Below are 12,355 nucleotides of genomic sequence, written 5' to 3'. Positions count from 1 at the left end.
AAAAAAAAAAAAAAAAAAAAAAGAATGCAAGCTTCTTCCTAAATGTTTCTTTAGAGACCATTTCTTATGTAACTTTCTAGCCCCAAAAACTTGTGTCTGACAAAGAATAGAAATACTTTCTTTTTTTTTTTAAAGATTTTATTTCCTGGGGCGCCTGGCTGGCTCAGTCATTAAGCGTCTGCCTTCGGCTCAGGTCATGATCCCAGGGTCCTGGGATCGAGCCCCACATCGGGCTCCCTGCTTGGCAGGAAGCCTGCTTCTCCCTCTCCCACTCCCCCTGCTTGTGTTCCCTCTCTCGCTGTGTCTCTCTCTGTCAAATAAATAAATAAAATCTTAAAAAAAAAAAAAAAAATCCATGTACAAGTGGACCCAGAGTTCAAACTCCTCTTGTTCAAGGGTCAACTGTTTCTCAGGGTAATGATTATAAATATACAATAGAAAAACTTTTCAAGTGAATCCTTAAATTCTGTAATTTCATCATTTGTAAATTATGCCTCCAAAATTCTATATAAAAAATGCTTTCAGGGGTGCCTGGGTGGCTCAGTCAGTTAAGCGTCCAACTCTTGATTTTGGCTCAGGTCATGATCTCAGAGTCGTGAGATCAAGGTCCGCATCAGGCTCCCCACTCAGTGCGGGGTCGCTTGAGATTCTCTCCCTCTGCCCTTCCCCTCCCCCTGCTTGCAAGTGCCTGCGCGCACTCTCCCTAAATAAATAAAATTAAAAAAAGAAAAAGAAATCCTTAAGGAGGGAAGATACTAAACATTACCTTCAGTTTACCAGTTTTCATTGAACCATCCAAGTCTAATAAGGCAAATCTAAAACTGAGTGCTCTAGTTTAGAACAGTGAAAAAGTATTTGAGATGCAATAAAAAGAAACCCCCCCCCCAAATTTTCTTTAACCAATTCTCACTGTGAAAAATTCTCCCACATCATTCACTTGCTGTGCTCCTGGGGTAGTAACAATCTGTGCCCCCAGTTCTCTCATCTATAAAACTGAAATAACTTAAGAATTGTCTATTAAATAGCAAGCACTGAATGTCAGCTGTTATTACTATTAGTATAATTATTAACTAACTCTAAAGAAAGCATTTCCACATTCCACCCTTCTCTGTCCCCAGAAGACTATTTAAGTACTCTGCTAGCAGTACTAAAATATAGGATGCCTGTGAGTAAGAATTTGTGTACAGAGTACCTTGGATTATAGAAGCCCAAGCACTTAATGTAACACTAACTTTTCAGAGAACTTCTAGGTTGACTTTATTTTTTTTAAGATTTTATTTATTTGACTGAGAAGAGAGCGCACAAGCAGGAGGAAAGGTAGGCAGAGGGAGAGAAGCAGGCTCTCCGCTGAGCAGGGAGCCCGATGGAGGGCTCGATCCCAGGACCCTGGGATCATGACCTGAGCCGAAGGCAGAAGCTTAACCGACTGAGCCACCCAGGCACCCCATTTGGTTACTTTCTCAGAACTTTCAGGGCTAAGGTCTAAGAGCTAAGCATTCTCCTAAAAAGTTCTTAGTTTCACCTTCAAATTGGTCTTAAATATCTATTTACTTTCCTTTTTGAAAGGGTTGTATTAGAATACTTTCTATTCAAGTTTTCCAACTTTAGGAAAGAATTCACTTTTGGCTTGTAATACTATCTTTTTTCCAACAGTACCATTTTGTGTTGGCATTCAGATCCCTCAGAGCAAACAATGAAAGCGTGATTAAGGTACAGTACAGAAAAAAAAAAATTTGAGGCAACAATTATTAGTTGCCTACATGGAATGAAAAGTGTAATTTTCATCCTTTTCTTACCTAATTTTTGAAAAGCACATAACATCATCAATAAATGTTATTCTAAAATAACATTCAATGGAAATGTCAACGATCTCTCACAGATGAACATAATCACTGATTTTTTTGTGGACTGACCCCGATTTCTGAAATACTCAAATTTCAAAATGTCTACTTAATCCCAAGTTACTAGACTGCATGACAACTTTAAAGAAATTTCCATCAATAATTTTGCTGAAGTTCACGAAGAATGTTAAATGGGCTTCCTATAACTGAGTCTAAAAAGCTGTGAGCATTTACGTTCCAAGAGCAGGGAAGCATGAAGGGCAACCATAATCCACCTGAATTAATAGTAGAGCTTACTCTGGCAAAATCAATGATCTCGGGGTCACAGGATCCAGCCTGGAGTCAGTCTCCCACTAAGTGTGGTCTCCCACTAAGTGCAGAGTCTGCTTGAGATTCTTTGTCCCTCTCCTTCTGCCGCTCCCTTGCACTTGCATATGCTCTAAATAAATCTTTAAAAATAAATTTTAGGGGCGCCTGGGTGGCTCAGTCGTTAAGCGTCTGCCTTTGGCTCAGATCACGATCCCAGGGTTTTGGGATCGAGTCCCGCATCGGGATCCCCGTTCAGTGGGAAGCCTGCTTCTCCCTCTGCCTCTCCCCCTGCTTCTGTTCCCTCTCTCTGTCAAAAAAATAAAATCTTTAAAAAAAAAAAATTAAAAAGATAAAATCTATCACTTCTCACGGAAAATCCCCCGAAGTATTAAAATACCAGTCAATATATGGGCTGCCTGGGTGACTCAGTTGGTTAAGCATCTGCCTTCAGCTCAGGTCATGATTTCAGGGTCCTGATACGGAGTCCTGCATAAGGCTCCCTGCTCAATGGGGAGCCTGATTCTCCCTCTCCTCCCAGCTAGGGCTCTCTCTCTCTCGCAAATAAATAAAATCTTAAAAAAGTATACATTATCAGTCAGTATCAAACACTGGCAAGGAAGTCGGGAAAAGAGGCCCTGTGAAACTGAAGGGAGTGTCAACTGCTCCCACCACAGTGAAGAACAATTCTGCAGTTATCTAATAAAATCCAAAATGTTCCAATGAATCTAGCAATTCCCTTCTAGACTTATACACAGAAACTCACCCATGTACGTAAGATATAAACTGAGAAATTAACTGCCACCTTATATCTAAAATATAAAACAACCTATGTGTCTGTCAAACAGGAAATAGACTAAGTTGCACTTTATGCATATCATTCAAACCTGTATCTAAGATAATTATATGAGGCACTTAAAAGACTAAAAAGCTGTACTATTTGTAATTATGTCAGGTTAACTGGAGTGAATTAGGACTGTCCCTGGGAAACCAAGACATAAAGTCATCCTATTTATAGCAGTCAAAGTCAGCATGAAATAGATCTCAAAAACAATATTAAAATGAAAAGTCAGTTGCTGAATATGTACTGTATGCTCTTCAACATGTTTAGAAGTGTTTTTAGTATACATAAAAACATCAGATATTGCTCATAAGTACATTTATTTTTAAAATAGCCTAGGTGTAAAAACAAATAGATCCACGGAACAGAATAGTTATGAAATATACCACACATAAATGGACAACTGGGATTTTCAATATTAAGTGCAGATAATTCAACAGAAAAAGGATACTCTGGTCAACAAATGGTGGAACAATTACACATCCATATATAGGGAAGAAAATGAACCTCACTTCATATATCACATATTAAAATTTAACTCAATGGGGTGCCTGGGTGGCTCACTTGGTCTGACTTCAGCTCAGGTCATAATCTCAGGGTCCTGGGATCGAGCCCCAAGAGCCTGGGAGTCAGGCTCCCTGCTCAGCAGGGAGTCTGCTTGTCCCTCTGTCCTTCCCCCTTGCCCATGCACTCGCTTGTATCACCATCACTGTTCAATCTATTTTCTAAACTATTCACATTTACCACCTGTCACTTCCCTTCAAAATTCTTTATGGTAGCTCCTTGGAGAAACAGTTGACTCTAGGGCTGGGAAAGGCAAAATACAAGGTGAGCCTTAAATGCCTGATAAAGAAAATGCTTAAAAAGAAAAAAACAAAACAAAAACGGGGCACCATTAAAAGGACACAAGGGCCAAAAATGGAACTGTGTGAGCAATAAAATAAGTAAAAAAGCAAAGTAAGTTAGATAACACTGGATTACAACCCAAAGAATAAAAAATCCATGCCTCCATATATAGATGAGGCAGTACTGAGCAAGCTCAGAGAATCCACATAGGCTATACTCGAGGCACAGTCTAAAAATGCCTGAAAAGTAGTCACACTCATACCTTCCAAATTCTGAATCTTTCGAACTTTTTTGAATAAGGAAATAGCTAGCAAATAATGGTCTACAGTCCCCTAGTAGATACACAAACTTTACAAAATAATTTAGACAACTATTTGGGTTTCAGAGCTTCAGTTCTCTTTATAAACAAAAACACTAGAACATAAAAGAGCTATACAAATACACAATGATGCCGTTACATAGCCACTTAAATTAACAGCCACCAAGGATGACATCCCTACAAAGTAGAATTCTGTCCCATCTAGGAAGCGCCCTTCTCTGAACCATCTCTAACATTTACTTTAAAGGTTTTATTTGACAGAGAGAGAGAGACAGCGAGAGAGGGAACACAGCAGGGGGAGTGAGAGAGGGAACACAGCAGGGGGAGTGAGAGAGGGAGAAGCAGGCTTCCCGCTGAGCAGGGAGCCTGATGTGGGGCTCGATCCCAGGACCCTGGGATCATGACCTGAGCCAAAGGCAGACGCTTAACGACTGAGCCACCCAGTCGCCCCTAAAATTTACTTTAATAATTATTAAATACCTGGAGCACCTGGGTGGCTCAGTTAAGCGGCTGACTCTCTGGTTTGGGCTCAGGTCCTGATCTCAGGATTGTGAGATCAAGCCTCAGTGGGGCTCCACTCACTGTGGAGTCTCCTTGTGACTCTCTCTCCCTCTGCCCCTCCCCCCACCCCCCCCCCCCCCCCCCCCAGCTCACTCGTACTAAAACAAATAAATCTCTAAAAAATAATTATTATTAAATAACTGAAATACAGCAAGCTGAACAGCTAACAATATTACATGATTGACTGCCAGAGGACAAAAGCAGAAATCTATCAAAGTCATCTAAAGACATTTATTAAGGCCACAACCTGTGAAATTTTTTGAATTATTTTCTGTTTTATAAAGCCCCCTCTTCATGTGCAGATTATTCCTAGCTCTTTACCATTATCACCTGGCTTGCAATTTAGCTTTCCCCACCAAGGACAAACAGGGTGTCCAAGAATACTTAAATAAAAAAAGGAAAAAGCTGATTTTTGAGATTTAAAAACATATAAACCTAATTAACACCAGTGTGATCACCAACTACAAGTGCGATTACAATTGCTGAGTCTAAATTTAACTCCATTGCTGGAAGGACAGTGTTGCAACTAAAGGTTTTTCCCACTAGCTGTTAACTTGGGGGCGGGGGGGGGGGGGGGGCAGTGCACACTTTTTCAACCCACCTACTCCAACAATTCTCTCCCTTTGCAAATGAACATATAATGCATATCTGAATTCTAAAATATCATTTTAAAAAAATCTAATTACAAAATGTTGAAAGATCAAAGAGGTAATTTTATTAAACTGGCAAAAAAAACTGGTTTGTCACAAATTCAGGCTTTATATTAAATTTCATCTTTTAACATTGCCCCACCCATCCTAAGAACCATACACAATTCACAAACCTATAAAAACTTTAACCTTTACCTTTTACTTTCAAGGGAAAGTACCAAAATAGTGAAAATTACAAGAAAAAAGAACTACTGCGAAATAGGTCAGCAAGAAACATTACCAACTCTTCTGATGCACCCTTAGCAGACTGTCAGTTGAGAACAGCAAAGAACAAAGAACTGCCTACTTTTCTATCGGTTAGAAGTACAAAAACTTAGAAAGGATTTAACAATAATAAAAGTAATCTGACTTGGCTGGGCAGAAGGAAGGCACACCAGTCTTATATTATTACAATCTGCTTCATTTGTTCTTAATAAATGCATGCACAGGAGATATGCCAGGCTACCAATTGTAAAATACCAGTTTTCATATTCCTACCCAACGGATAACCATTCACCTGAGGGAAAGAACAGGCTAAGAAATATTTGAAAGGGAATCAAAATTCTCAATGCACAAGAAAATTTCATTCTGATATATTTTACTCCAAGGAATAACACCATTAGGTGGACTGCCAAGTTTAAATGTTGTCACTATGTTTTAAAATTTTAAACCTAAAATGCGAATTCAGTAAGGTAACGCCATCTAAATAAACTAGAATTGCTACATGAAGGCACGTTCTAAGTAAAAACAATGTTATATTCTAAAGCAATCTGTTATTTATGGCAACACCAACTAAAGAACTTGGGCCATACAGTATTTTGATCCTTTATCTATTGCTACTTTGTTAAAAAACATGGCAAGTACTGGGTAAATGGAAACACAAATATTAAGCTTCCTTGTAGTTTTTTAATTTACTTGCAAGGATGGAAATTTTGTATTCCCTCTGACTGCAATAACTTCTTAAAAGACTAATCCTAAAGGCTCTAATAAAAGGTTGAAAGCCATTCCAAGCAAAATTCAGAAGAGCTAGTGCCAAAACTTATTAGTTTTATCTCAAGTAGAGACATTTGTGATGTCAAGTAATGGTCTGGATCTGCAACGATTTTCTAAAGCAAGGGAGCACACTGGCTTTTAAAAATCGCAAATATATGCTCGTCTTCGAAGGTATCTTCCACATACATAGGAGCCTAACAGTAAACGCGAAATAAGTGAACTGAATGTAGAGAGGCTTTCATCCACAGAAGATCCCGACTGCCCTAAGGGCAAGATTTCCAACACACCTCAAGCACCCGTAATTCACCTAGCATAAGCTCCAGAGATTAAATTTATATTGTAACTGGGCACCATCCTTTCCATTCTAACTTCACATTTCAACTCACACATGCAGGAGAAATCTGAAACTCATCGCTCTGACCCGCATTTTCTCCAACTACAAAACGAGGAAGTGAAACTATCTTCCCGAAGGTCTTTCTCAAAAGTCTGCCCCGGTAAAGAAAAGACGAAAAAAGGTTTCAGGGTCTAAGAGCAGAGCCTAACTTGGGGCTGCCAGGAATTTCCCACCATCGCGCTCTTGAGTATTAAATCGGAGGAGGAACACCGTCCACATTCATTTGCACTTATTCGTCTTTTCTCTACTTTTCCGAAAGCTCTGAAGGCGGCACATCCATCAGCTTTCCGCGCGAACACTGTAGAAAGGAAGCCCAAAGCCCTTGGTGTCCTTTGTCACAATCCCACTTCCAAGCCGCGTCTCCCTGGAAGCCGACAAGTGGCTCAAGCACAAATACCGCCGCACTCCGCCCAGCAGCTGGCCTCTCCGGGCTGAGGCCGCAGGGCGCTGGCACAAGGACGGAAACAGGCTGGGGGCCTAGCAGTCACACGGCCTGGGTTCCACCCGATACCTGTCCCTTACCGTCGGCGTGCCTGGGACCACATCTCTGCACCTCTGGGCGTCCGAATCCACTGCAAAAAGGAAAATCGCCGTACCTACCTCACCGGACCGTTGTGGGAGTACCGGAGAGCCACACAAGTTGCTCAGCACAGTGCCTGGCACACAGCGAGGGCTCAGAAAAAACAGTAATCATTACTTCCACTCATTACCCGTGCCTTCGCTGCTCCCCCTTTACTCCCTGTAAATCCCGGGAGCAGCACCTCTGCTTCCCGAGCCAAAGACCTCCTCGCGTTTTCGTGTCGCCCCCGCCGCTAAATAAAAGCCTCCTCCGGTCCGAGCCAAGCTGGAGCCCGTCGCCCGGGCAGAAAAGGCTCTGCGGGCGCGCGGGGGGCGGGGAGGAAGACGGGCGGGAAAGGCCGGCGAGCGGGCCACGCGGGGCCCCGGGTTCCCAAGATCGCCCTGGGGCCCGGGCGGCGGCCGCGGCTCGCTCTCCCCCCGCGCGGCCGTTGGGCGTGGCACGCGCACGCGGCGGACGCGGACACGGCCACGCGCGCCGGCCGGTGGGAGCGCGGCGAGAGGGGGCGGGGAAACTCCGCGCGCCCGTGCGCCCGCCTGCGGCCGTTGGGGGGGGGGGGGGTAGGGTGCACGCCTCGCGCGGCGGCCACTGCCGCCGCCGCTGCGACTTCTCTGTCTCACAAGCGTCCCAGCTCGTCTTCGTCCCTGGGCCGCCCCGCCCCGCCCACACCCCGGCGTACCTGCGCGGCTGAGCGGGAGAGGAACAAGCTTTGCTCCACAGTACGGCAGAAGGCAAAATCACCTCACGCAACTGCGTCCGCACACACGCGTGCTCCGTCGCCGGTCTATATAACCGCGACTCAGCCTAACTTGTTGCGGCCAGGTCGAGCAGGCTGGTGACCAATCCCGACTGCGTCCTCTGGGCTCTTCGAGCAGCAATTGGGTACTGACTCAGGATGAAGGCGTGGCTCTTGATTGGCTTTGACTCATGCCTATGAGACTGTGAGGATCTCGTTTCCCTAGTAACGGATTGGCACTGAGATAGACCAATGACTTAAAGGTACCTCGGAAAAGAGGGTGGGAACTTCTTTGACCGATACCCATAGCAGCCAATAAATGCGTGGGGCCGCTCCCATTCGTTAAAATATGTTCCCTTGGGCGGAGATCCTTTTTCCATACAGGAGCGGTTGCTCCACAAGGTGGGGCCCGTGTACTTTGGGGAAGTAAACCCCAAGCAACTAGGAGGTGGGCGCCAGGGAGGCCAAGGGAGCCCCTGGCCAATCGCAAAGCGGGAAAGATCTGATTGACGCGGGGGTTGGACTGCGCCAAGGAGACCGAGCCCCAGGGCCGCCGTGCCCTCTGGGGAGGTTCAGAGGCTCTTCTGTCCCTGGCTTCCGTCCTCTTTACTTTCTTTCCCTCACTTGTGGGGTCTAGCCCCTGAGGCCCCTCTCCCGCCTTTTCTGCACTGTTTAGTACCAGGGAAACCAAGTGGGAAAGTTCCCGTTGTTTAGTTTTTTTTTTCTTCTTCTTATAGCAACTTTTTTATTTCCAGGCGGCCGCCTAAGGGTACTTGCTGGCTCTCACCATTAGTCAGCACTATTGTCGGACAACAGTTTAAGAGAAGGCGAGAGGGGAAAGTAGCGCCCGTCGTGTACCTAAGATCGTGTAAAAAGGCCGCAAGTGAAAAGTGCTGTTGAGTTTGAGAACACAGATTTCTACCCTGCTGTTCGTGGCAAGTGCTGCAGCGGGCTGGCCGGATGGCCGGCTGGTGGGAGCTCGCTGAGGTCTTCCCCTTCTGTTGCTGCCAAGGAACCGTAGTCCGTAAAGTCTCCGCTCTGGTTGGTCCTTAATGCAACATCCTGTGCGTCACCACCATTGCCATTTACTGTTCCAATAGCTGGGGGTGTGGGGGCTGCTTTCGCGTCGTTATGTCTTTTTTTTTTTTTAATTTTTATTTATTTGACATAGAGACAGTGAGAGAGGGAACAAAAGCAGGGGGAGTGGGAGAGGGAGAAGCAGGCTTCCCGCGGAGCAGGGAGCCCTATGCGGGGCTCGATCCCAGGACCCTGGGATCATGACTCAAGCCGAAGGCAGACGCTTAACGACTCAGCCACGCAGGCGCCCCGCGTCGTTACGTCTTTAAAAGGTAATTTGTCACACTCCTACACGGACACCCCAGAGGTTTCCCGAAGCACTTCAGAGGCTAAGTGGCGCACCAGCCCGGTCCTGTCCACGTCTCTAGGTGTTTTATTGGGCCCTCTGTTGGTCACCATGAGCATTTTGTAAGGAAATACACAGATGCCTCGGTCGGTTCTCAATCCAGGCATGTGATCTCCCGTTAAGTTTTGCAGAGAATTTGGGAATGAAGCACCTGGAGCGTCTCTACTGGGGGAGAAGGGGCGCCGGCAGCAGCCTGTTGGGACCCGGGCGCGTCCCTTCTCATTCCCTGCGCGGGGACTGGCCCGAGACGAGACTCGCGGCCGCCCCCAGGAGCCTGGTGAGAGCGTCCCTCTGGCCCCCCAGGTCCCACTGCCCCATCGGCCCAGCTCATTCAACATTTATGAAACTCCTATTAAGGACTGGGATCAGAGATGATCTGGATGCCGGGAGCCCCGCAAAGGCAGGCGTCTGGGACTAAGCGTCTGGGACTAAAAAGGCATCGGATGGAACTCAACCCAGAGGAGAGAATCCACTAAAGTTTTCTAGAGTAAGGACACCCATCCCCACCCACCCCCACCCCCACCCCCACCCCCACCCCCAGGATCGGGTCGGCTTTGCTAAGGCATTTGGAGTTTATTCTGACGGCAGAGAAGAGCCCCTGGAAGGGTTCTTAAAGGCTGGACTCAGAGATTTCCTTTTACAAGACGACTTTCGAAATTGAAATGCTAATGAGAGCAGACTTGCAAAACTTTAAAATTTACAGATTGGTAATTTAACCCAAATGGTTTATGATGAGAGTCAGGGCTATTCTTAATCACATTTGGAGCGAATTTTAAGTGATAACTGCTCTTTTTGTGAGGCTATTTGGCAATCACTATTAATATTGTGTATATCACCCAAATCAATAATAGTACCTTGGTATATAGCCACACCTTTTTTTTTTTAAACAAAGAAGTGTATACCCTCACTTGCAACTGCAGCAGTCAGCTTTGTTAGAATACTTAAAAAGTGGGGCACCTGGGTGGCTCAGATGGTTAAGCGTCTGCCCTTGGCCCAGGTCCTGATCTCCAGGTCCTGGGATGGAACCCCATGTCCAGCTCCCAGCTCAGTGGGGAGTCTGCTTCTCCTTCTCCCTCTACCTCTCCCCCTGCTTGTGCTCTGTTTCTCTCTCAAATGAATAAATAAAATCTTTAAAAAAAAAATACTTAAAAACTGAAAATGTAATTGCTCATCAATTGGCAAACTGATTAACCAGTGATGTGCATATAATATGGAATACCATGCAGCAGTTTAAAAAAGAATGAGGTAGGGGCGTCTGGGTGGCTCAGTCATTAAGCGTCTGCCTTTGGCTCAGGTGGTGATCCCAGAGTCCTGGGATCCACGGGAAGCCTGCTTCTCCCTCTCCCATTCCCCCTGCTTGTGTTCCCTCTCTCGCGATTGTCTCTGTCAAATAAATAAATGAAATCTTCTAAAAAAAATAAAAAACAAAGAATGAGGTAGAATTATACAGATATGGACGGGTTTCCGTTTGTTATTTGGATTAATTGAAAAATATCAAGTTCAACAAAATATACAGTGAATTCCCATTTAGGTTAAAAAAGCAAGAAACTCCTGATTTCTGTATGTTAAAATCAATATGTAAGTGCATAGGAAGAGTTCTAAATTTAAAACAATAGTTATTCCCCCAAGAGAATCCCCTAGGTTGGGAGTGATAAGGATAATGTATTATTTGAAGTTGTACAATGAGACTGTGTTCGTGTACTGTGTTGCGTAACGGGAGGTAGAAAGAAAGGAAGGGGAATTGGATTACCAGAGAGAGAACGTGGACAAGAACCCTCATGTGGCCATTGCTGTCTTCCATGGGAAAGGGCAAGTTGACATTCTGTGGTAGCTTCCCCACTCAGATCATAAAACCCTCAGGCCCCAGGTGCTAGATACGTAGTAAATGTTTAGTGAGTAATTTATCACCAATGAATTATCTGGAGCACTGTTTCTAAGGCAGGGGAGTCAGGGGAGATCTTACCCCCAGGAGACTTATGGCTTCAGTCACAACTGGGTAGAGGGACTACAGGCATCTAGTGGGCAGAGGCCAGGGAGGCACAGGTGCACAGGAGAGACACCCTCCACCCTCCCCACACCCCTGCCATGACAAAGGATTTTCCAGGCAAAAAGTCAGCAGTGCCAAAGCTGAGAGACCCTGATCTGGCTTCCTGGGTCACGTAGGAGAGAGTCCCTAGCCTCCTGCTGGTCTTTCTCTCCACCGACAAGCAAAGTCTGCAAACCTCTCCTGTACACTACTTCACCCCCTTCTCTTTCTGCCAATTCTCCCCAAAGCTATGAGAATCAGGGTAGGAAGAAACATGGCCAAGACCCCAGAAAACACAGTTTAGTGGCGGGGGGGGGGGGGGGGGGGGGGGCGGGGAAATTAGGTAAGGAATGATCCTAAGAATATCAACTTGATCAGTGTTTCCCAAACATAGCTAATCATTTATGCAGGATGCTTAAAAATACATGCCTGTATATGTCTTTAACCATTAAACTCTCACCTGTGAACAAAGATCTAGTGTAATAACATTCATGACAGCACTGCTTGTACTAGAAAGACACAGGAAACGACCCAAATATGGAGCTATATGGAACTACTCTTACAGGGGACTGTCATACAACCATAGAGAAAATGAGGCAGATCTATGTGTACAGTTACAGAGCAATCTGCAAAGTGCAGAATCATGGAAAGAGTAAAAAAGAGGGAGCGATGCCATGGGGCAATTATTTCTATTAAGATATACTGTATTGCTCTAGTTATCTCTGCACATTCCTGGATGGTTTTGCTGTGCATGCCCAGGTCATGCCCGGAAGGAGTCAAACTGTTAATGATTGCTAACAGGG

General features: G+C 45.1%; 1 protein-coding gene across 2 annotated transcripts in view; it reads right to left on the bottom strand.

Moving 5' to 3' along the window:
- Window positions 1-8,178, bottom strand: part of G3BP1 (G3BP stress granule assembly factor 1) — a 30,535-nt gene extending 22,357 nt beyond the window's left edge. Inside the window, exon 1 of one of the 2 annotated variants that reach the window (XM_032395299.1) lies at window positions 8,047-8,178. The gene's annotated coding sequence lies outside the window, so the exon portion shown is untranslated. Of the gene's footprint in view, window positions 1-7,390; window positions 7,768-8,046 lie in introns of those variants that run through there. The other variant, XM_032395300.1, reaches the window with a different exon arrangement.
- Window positions 8,179-12,355: the final 4,177 nt, after the last annotated feature.

Source organism: Phoca vitulina, unplaced genomic scaffold (genome assembly GCF_004348235.1).
Source record: "Phoca vitulina isolate PV1807 unplaced genomic scaffold, GSC_HSeal_1.0 scaffold83, whole genome shotgun sequence".
Taxonomy (NCBI): domain Eukaryota; kingdom Metazoa; phylum Chordata; class Mammalia; order Carnivora; family Phocidae; genus Phoca; species Phoca vitulina.
The sequence above is the reverse complement of the archived record's forward strand: the minus strand, read 5'-3'. Positions and strand labels throughout refer to the sequence as shown.